Here is a 7,870-nt window from a genome sequence, read left to right as displayed (position 1 = left end):
CTCGGTGACGATAGCACAGGGGCGGCCAACCAGTCGGAGGCTAGGAGCCACATTGTTCTACAGTGTTGCTGAAAAGAGCCACATCCTACAGACATGTCAGGCTGGAAGGCTTCACCTCACACAGCTGGCCACGTGACTTCGCCGCAGTATAGTGGTTAAAGCTCCACCCTGTGTGTCACAAGGTTGCTGGTGCACGTCCGGCGTACGTCTCTGGTGCATGTATTTTTAACATTCATACATTTTAAAATATCAAGTGGCGCAGATAGAAATGTGTGCGTCATTTATTTGACTTATATATATTTTTTACGTGCCTCATGTCACCAATAACATCAGCCCAGTCTGTGTTATGTGAGCGACGCTGCAGACTGGAGCGTCTCATCTTCACTCCACTGAAGTAAACACGACGACTCCACGGTGATCCACAATGAATAATAGGTGAAACACATGCCATACGTCTAGTTTAGGGAGTGACAAAGTGAAACGAGGAACTAGGTCATGTTAAATCGTGCTGATCGTGGATCTGATGACGGTCTTCGGACCTCATCAGGACATCGGCATTGAACGTGCTCTGAGCCGGGGGGCGGCGGCTTGGAGCACGAGCTGCCAGGTTTATTGTTTATGCTCCAACGTTAAACTCATGTCACAGTCTTTGAACAATATTTTGATATTTTGTTGGAATAGCTCAGACTTTTTCATCTTATTTCCTGTATAAACAATCATCTGAATAGCAACTTGACCAAAGTCGCAGCCAGTTCGTGGCTCACTCTGTAAAGAGCAGCATGAAAAGTGGGCAAAGAGCCGCATGAGGCTCAGAAGCCTCAGGTCGGCCAGGCCTGATATAGCATCTGGAGGAGATGAGAGGGAGAGATGGAGGGAGAGGAGAGGAGGAGGAGGGAGAGAGATGGAGGGAGGGAGAGGAGGAGGAGAGAGGGAGAGACGGAGGGAGAGGAGAGGAGGAGGAGAGGGGGAGAGATGGAGGGAGGGAGAGGAGGAGAGAGGGAGAGAGAGATGGAGGGAGGGAGGGAGAGAGAGGGAGAGATGGAGGGAGAGAGAGGAGGAGGAGAGAGGGAGAGATGGAGGGAGGAGGAGAGAGGGAGAGATGGAGGGAGAGAGAGGAGGAGGAGAGAGGGAGAGATGGAGGGAGGGAGAGGAGGAGAGAGGGAGAGAGAGATGGAGGGAGGGAGGGAGAGAGAGGGAGAGATGGAGGGAGGGAGGGAGGGAGAGAGGAGGAGGAGAGAGGGAGAGATGGAGGGAGAGAGAGGAGGAGAGACTGAGAGATGGAGGAGAGAGGGCGAGATGGAGGGAGAGAGTGGAGAGAGGGAGAGATGGAGGGAGAGAGAGGAGGAGGAGAGAGGGAGAGATGGAGGGAGAGAGAGGAGGAGGAGAGACGGAGAGATGGAGGGAGAGAGAGGAGGAGGAGAGAGGGAGAGATGGAGGGAGGGAGAGGAGGAGGAGAGAGGGAGAGATGGAGGGGACAGAGAGGAGGAGGAGAGACGGAGAGAGGGAGAGATGGAGGGAGAGAGTGGAGAGAGGGAGAGATGGAGGGAGAGAGAGGAGGAGGAGAGAGGGAGAGATGGAGGGGGAGAGAGGAGGAGGAGAGAGGGAGAGATGGAGGGAGAGAGAGGAGGAGGAGAGAGGGAGAGATGGAGGGAGGGAGAGGAGGAGGAGAGAGGGAGAGATGGAGGGAGGGAGAGGAGGAGGAGAGCTGCGATACACATCACGGTCTCCATGGCAACCGATGCCCTGGTGAGAGAGGCGCCAGTCACCGGCTCCGCCACCAGGAGGCGCTGTGTCTCCACCGCTCCTCGCACATTTGAGCCCACTGCCTGTGTGGCAGGCAGCTGGAAGTTGCGGAGTCAGTTCTCCCCCCAGGTGGCTCCCCCGGGCCCCGGAGGTGAGAGCAGGGAGTGCAGCGCTTAGATTCCACAGCGTCAGCTCTCCCGGTGCGCGTCACAGGACCGTGACCTGGCCTCCAGTCGGCTCCGGAAGTGACACGCTGAAGGTGCACTAAGCGGAGGAGAAGGAAGCAGAGCGCCACACCAGTCTTTCCTCATGAGTCGAGTGAGAAAACAGTCACAAGAAGAAGGAGAAGAAGAAGTCACAGTCATGAGAGGAAACGTTAAAACACTCTTTGATTTCAACAGTCGGAGGGGAATGTTTCAACTATCGGCTCAATGAGGAAAAGTGAAACATTATTTCACACATGGCGCCATCATCCATCCATCATCCCTGCCTCCATCATCCCATCATCCCTCCATCCAACCACCCGTCCTCATCTGCATATCCATGGCCGCCGGGCAGAGTTCACGTAAGACGACTGAGGATGAGCGGGACACGTTTCACATTTTTCTCAAAGTTCACATTAGCTATACTGATATAGGGAGCTCGGCGGCAAGCCAGCCGCGGCCCCCCCAACCCGTGGCGGCCGTGAACATGCAGAGTCGGTGGGTGGGGCCGGGGGTCTGGTCCACCGGGTTTCAAGTATCAAAAGCAGACGAGAAGAGAAGAATCTCCTTGGCCGAGGCGCAGAGAAAGGCAGGACAAAGTCAGTCAGTCAGCGGCGCCCGTCACTCCTCACCGGGGCACTGTCTCAGGAAGTGGACGTTGTTGACGCTGTCCGCCAGCTCGGGGTACTGCTCCACCGACACGGCGTAGAAGCCGTCGTAGCCCTGGACCCTGCCGGCGCCCAGCAGCTGCTGCTTCTCCCCCTCAGTCCAAAGGCGAGATCCCTCCTCGCCGTCCCTCAGTCTCTGCCGCTCCCGGGCCCAGGCCTGGGCCACGGCCCTCTGCTGGGCCAGCTCCAGGACCCGCGCCTTCTTCTCCTCCACGCTGCTGCCGTAGCGCGTGTTCAGCAGCAGCGCGCCGAACTGCAGCTGGATGTCCGTGATGCGGCGAGTCCTGCTGTTCAGCACGCCGTTGACCTGCGACACCGTCACGTTGACGCCGGTCTCCAGCGTCCGCCGGCCCACCGTCATGCCGATGAGGGCCAGGTCCACCTCCACTGAGCCCAGCTTGACGAAGTAGTGCGTGTCCACGCCGCCCACGGTGTAGTGCATGTGCTCCAGGTAGAAGGCGCGTCCAGCACCGCCGCCATGCGCCGCCCGTCCTCGTTGGCCAGGCTGATGATGTCGGTGGTGAAGCGGCCTTCTCGCAGGGCGAACTTCACGCCCTTGCCGAAGATGGAGCCGGCGGAGGCGAACGTCGTCATGGCCTCCGGCGCCGGACACCGGCGCTCCTGGCGTGGTGGACCTGGCTAAAGCGCTCCAGCTTGACGAAGGCCCCAGAGTGAGAGAGAGAGAGGGAAAGGGGGGGGAGAGGGAGAGAAACAGAAAGAGACAGCGGAAAAGAAAGCGAGAGAGCGAAAGAAAGAGCGAGAGAAAAAGAAGAGAGAGAGGAGGGAGAGAGGAAGGGGAGAGAGAGAAAGAGACAGCAGATTTTTTTTTATTTTTCAAACGCACTTTATTTACATTTTAGTTATATAACAAATTTCATAAAGTGCGAAGTCCAAGTTAAAATCAGTTCACATTAAAATCAGATTAATTTAAAAAGTGTGCAAAATGCAGTTTTTCATTCTCAATATTGCACAGTACATTTTTAAAACACCATATGGATTTAAAACCATGAAGATCATTCACATGTTTATAAAAGCTGTACTCCAGCCAAAGCCTTGCCCTGATGTTAACCAGCCAAATTGCCTCGGCCTCCTGACCTTGACCCTGACCCTGTTCTCCATCTTGTTTTTCCTGCTTTTATAAATTGCCATTTTTGCTTCTCCTGAGATAAAGTTTAACAGTTGGAATTTTTCTTTGTCTTTCACATTGTAGTCCGCTCCCATGATAAAAATTCTCTCAGTAAAATTTACATTAAAGAGACTAAAAACATGTTTTAAAAGAGAGAAGAAAACCCTGAGTCTCTCGCACTCTATAAAAACATGATAAATAGTCTCCCGTTGGTGGCAAAAAGGGCAATCATTAAGAGCAGCAGGATTAATAACAGAGATAAAAGCATTGGAAGCAATTGCAGCATGTCAAATTCTCCACTGGAGGTCACCTGTCTGTTTCCTTATGGGGGGTTTATATAGTACCCTCCACTGTGGGCTACATCCATCTGCTAGTCTCTTGGACCACACAGTGGAGGCTCTGCTGCTCAGTCCGACCCTGTGGATGATCTTCACACAGTTGCTGTAGATGGTCTTCTTCTTTGCTTTGTGTCGTGTCAGCTCGTCTCGCTCCGTGACTTTTAAAAGGGGGCCGTTGTGTTCTCCAAGCCCTGGGCTGAGGACGATGTCTGGGAAGGGGTCTGCTGGGTCCGGGGCTTTTCTTTGTTCCTTACATTCTTTGAGGAGGCGTTTTTCTTTCTCTGTGATCCTCCTGGCCCAGAGCTCCAGGATTCTCTGGGCCACCCGGGCAGACTTTAGCTTCAGCAGGGAGCCCAGGGCCTGGACATCCTTCAGCTCCGGCCCCACCGCCTCCACCAGATCTTTCAGGGTGAGGGTTCCAGACTGGACCAGCGCTGCCGTCAGGCCGGGAGTGGTGTCGTTGGTGATGTCCAGTCTGGCCCCGTGGATGAGCGGTTCTTTGAGCAACCAGTGCAGAGAGTCGGCTGAGGAACACCTTTTTTGATAAAACAGATTCCATGATTTAAAAACACTTCTATAAAAAGGAGGTAGCCCAGTTAAATTTAGCCATTTAGAATCAGTTAAAAACAGAACATCATCCAACCCCAGGTGACTGGCACGCCTCAGGATGCAGCTGGTCACACCTCTCCACACCAGATCTGCCGGGCCGCTCAGGTACCTCTGTAAAAACTGGATTCTAAAAGTAGCAGCCCGACTGGCCAGGTGGACAAGGCCCTGTCCCCCCTCCTCTCTGGCTAAAAACAGCACCCCCTGTGACACCCAGTGTAGACCGTCCCAAAAGAAATGTAACATTTTGCGCTGTATGACTGCCAGCAGCCCTGGGGGAGGGTCTACACACGCTAGTTTGTGCCACAGTTGGGATGCTACCAAGTTGTTTAAAACAGTTTTTCCGTAACGTTCTCCCAGTTCTTCTTGACTATATTTTCCCTCCCTAAAAATATGCCTAAATATTTAAAACCATCTCTGCCCCACTGCAGATTTTGGGGGAGAACCGGGAGACCGCCACGCCATTCGCCGACAGCGAGGGCTTCGCTTTTGCTCCAGTGGACCCTCGCTGCCGACGCTATGTTAAAATCCTTGACTATTTTTTCTAAAAGGTCTGCATCCCTCTGAGTTCTAATAAAAACCACGAGGTCGTCCGCGTACGCAGATAAAACCATGTCTTCATTAAAACCCGGTAAAAGCACACCTTGGAGGCTGGAGCGTATCTTGTGGAGGAGGGGTTCGAGGGAGAGTGTGTAGAGCATCCCCGACAGAGCGCAGCCCTGGCGGACCCCTCTGCACACTCCAAAAGGAGCACACAGACTGCCGTTGACCTTCAGGACGCTCTCAATGTCACTATACAACACCTTGATCTTAGCTATGAAACCGGCGCTGAACCCAAAACTCTCCAGAACTTTCCAGAGGAATTGGTGTTCAACGCGGTCCAAAGCTTTTTCCTGGTCCAGGGAAATCAGACCAGTATCTAGTCCCAGTGAACTGGAGACGTCCAAAACATCCCGAATGAGGTGGACATTGTCGAGCACTGCCCTCCTGCAGGACACTGGCAAGGAACCAGAGGCCAGACTCTCGTTCAGGACCTCCAGGACGTCTGGTGCCAAGACATCCCAGAAGGCCCTGTAAAATTCAGCGGTGAGTCCATCTATGCCAGGAGCCCGCCCGCCCTGCTTCCAGTTCCTCCATCCGGAGGGGTCGCTCGAGGTGGGAGTTCTGCTCCGCCGACACCTGAGGCAGTTCTTGACAGAACCCCTCCAGTGGTGTGGGCCCCTGAGCATGCTCGCTGGTGTACAGTGACCAGAAGAAACTCACCGCCCGCTCCCGAATCTGGCGTGGTTCCGTGAGTTCCTGGCCCGCGTCGGATAAGAGTGCGTGGATCACCTTCCCCTGCCCGTTCCTCCTCTCCAGGCCGAAGAAGAAGCTCGTCGGAGCATCCATCTCCCTGATGGTTTGGAACCGGGACCTGACAAGTGCACCCTGTACTTTCCTGTCTAACAGGCTGGCTAAGGCCAGCTTTTGGATTCTGAGGCTTTCAATGCATCCTCGATTTCCTGTGGATTCCTCAACTTGCTTTTGTAGCTCCACTATATCGGTCTCCAGATCTTGAATAGATCTGGTGATGTCACCTGTGACATTTAGGGTGTGCTGCTGGCATAACAACTTTATTAGTGTCTTACCATGGTCCCACCACTGCCTAAGATGAGTAAAGTCACTCTTTTGTTGTCTAAAAATGTCCCAGAAATAAATAAATGCTTCTTTAAAACTCTTATCATGGGTTAAAGCAGAGTTAAAATGCCAGTACGCGCTTCTTGGTAAAACATTTCTGATAAAAACGTCACATAAGAGCAAGCAATGGTCAGTAAAAACAGCAGGTAAGATGCGGGACGAGTTAAACCCATTAAAATGGTGTTTAAAACAATAAACAGGATGGAGTCTGGCTGAGGAGATCCGGCTCTCTCTGAGGTGGGAGCAGGTATACTGTCGGCAGTCTGGGTGCATCCTTCGCCACACGTCCACCAGGCCGTGGGAGCGGACCAGCTGCTTGAAGGCGTGCTGTGAGGCTGGGTGAGGTTCTGCATGATTTCGATCTGAGATCGCATTTTCTGTGCAGTTAAAATCCCCACCCAAGAATAAAAACCCTCCGTACTGCAGTTTTTTAAAACGTCACTAACATTCATAAAAAACTGCCTCCTCTCTGCACCGGTTGCTGGAGCGTAGACGTTGATAAAAACAGCCTTAAAATGGTCGAACTGAGCTTTGATCAGGAGCAACCTCCCCTTGATGACATTTTGGACCTCCAGCGAGTTGGGTTTAAAAGCCCTGGAGAAGAGGAAGCCTACTCCTCCACTAAGAGAAGTGTTGTGACTTAAAATGGCTTCCCCTTCCCACTCCCTCCTCCAGTCTGCTTCCTTGCTAAAATCACTGTGCGTTTCTTGAAGTAAAAGGACGTCTATTTTTTCAGTTTCATCGTCTCATAAATAGTTGCTCTTTTTTTAATTTCTCTCGCTCCATTTATGTTTAAAAGTCCCACTTTGAAACCATTGATGATGTGGTGTGAGATGTTAAAAACGAGAGTAAAAGCAAATAATTTATGTAAAAAGTCCATAGTTATTTTTCTCTTCTTCACACAGTTCTTTCTTTGCTTTTAAAACCAGTTTCTTCAATCTAAAGATTTCCTGGTCAGTGAGGCCGGACTCTGCTCTTTGGCTCATGTGGGCTTTGGCTGAAGTATAAAACAGACCGAGGTCTGGGAAGTGCTCAACAATTTTAACCCCGTGTTGATTTTTTGTCTGTTGTAAAAAAGTCTTGATTTTTTCTGCACTGTATCATTTGGTTTGGCTGTTAAAATTGGGGATGTCACTGTTATCTGATCCACATTCATCGCTGCTTTCATCCGTGTTTGTTCTCATTTTAGGTTCGGTTCTGCTGTTTTTTGTTTCAGTTGTGTTTCTGCTTTTCTTTCTACGTTTTGCCGTCACTCTGGGTTTGATGAATTCTCCCCCATCTTCCTCCATCTGTTCGGTTACTGTCATTTCTGTTTGGTTACTTTCACTGTATCTGTCTGTCTTTTCTGCCTCTTGATTTTCTTCCCCTCCCACCTCCACCGAAACACCCTCTAGTGCGCCCTGCTCCCCTTCATTTTTTTGGTATATTTTTTCATGATCACCCTCTTTCCTTCCTCCCACCACCTGTTCAACCCCCAGTAACCCCCCTGTTTCTACCTGCTCCCCCCCT

Source organism: Synchiropus splendidus, chromosome 1 (assembly GCF_027744825.2).
Source record: "Synchiropus splendidus isolate RoL2022-P1 chromosome 1, RoL_Sspl_1.0, whole genome shotgun sequence".
Lineage (NCBI taxonomy): Eukaryota > Metazoa > Chordata > Actinopteri > Syngnathiformes > Callionymidae > Synchiropus > Synchiropus splendidus.
This window is presented reverse-complemented; position numbering follows the sequence as displayed.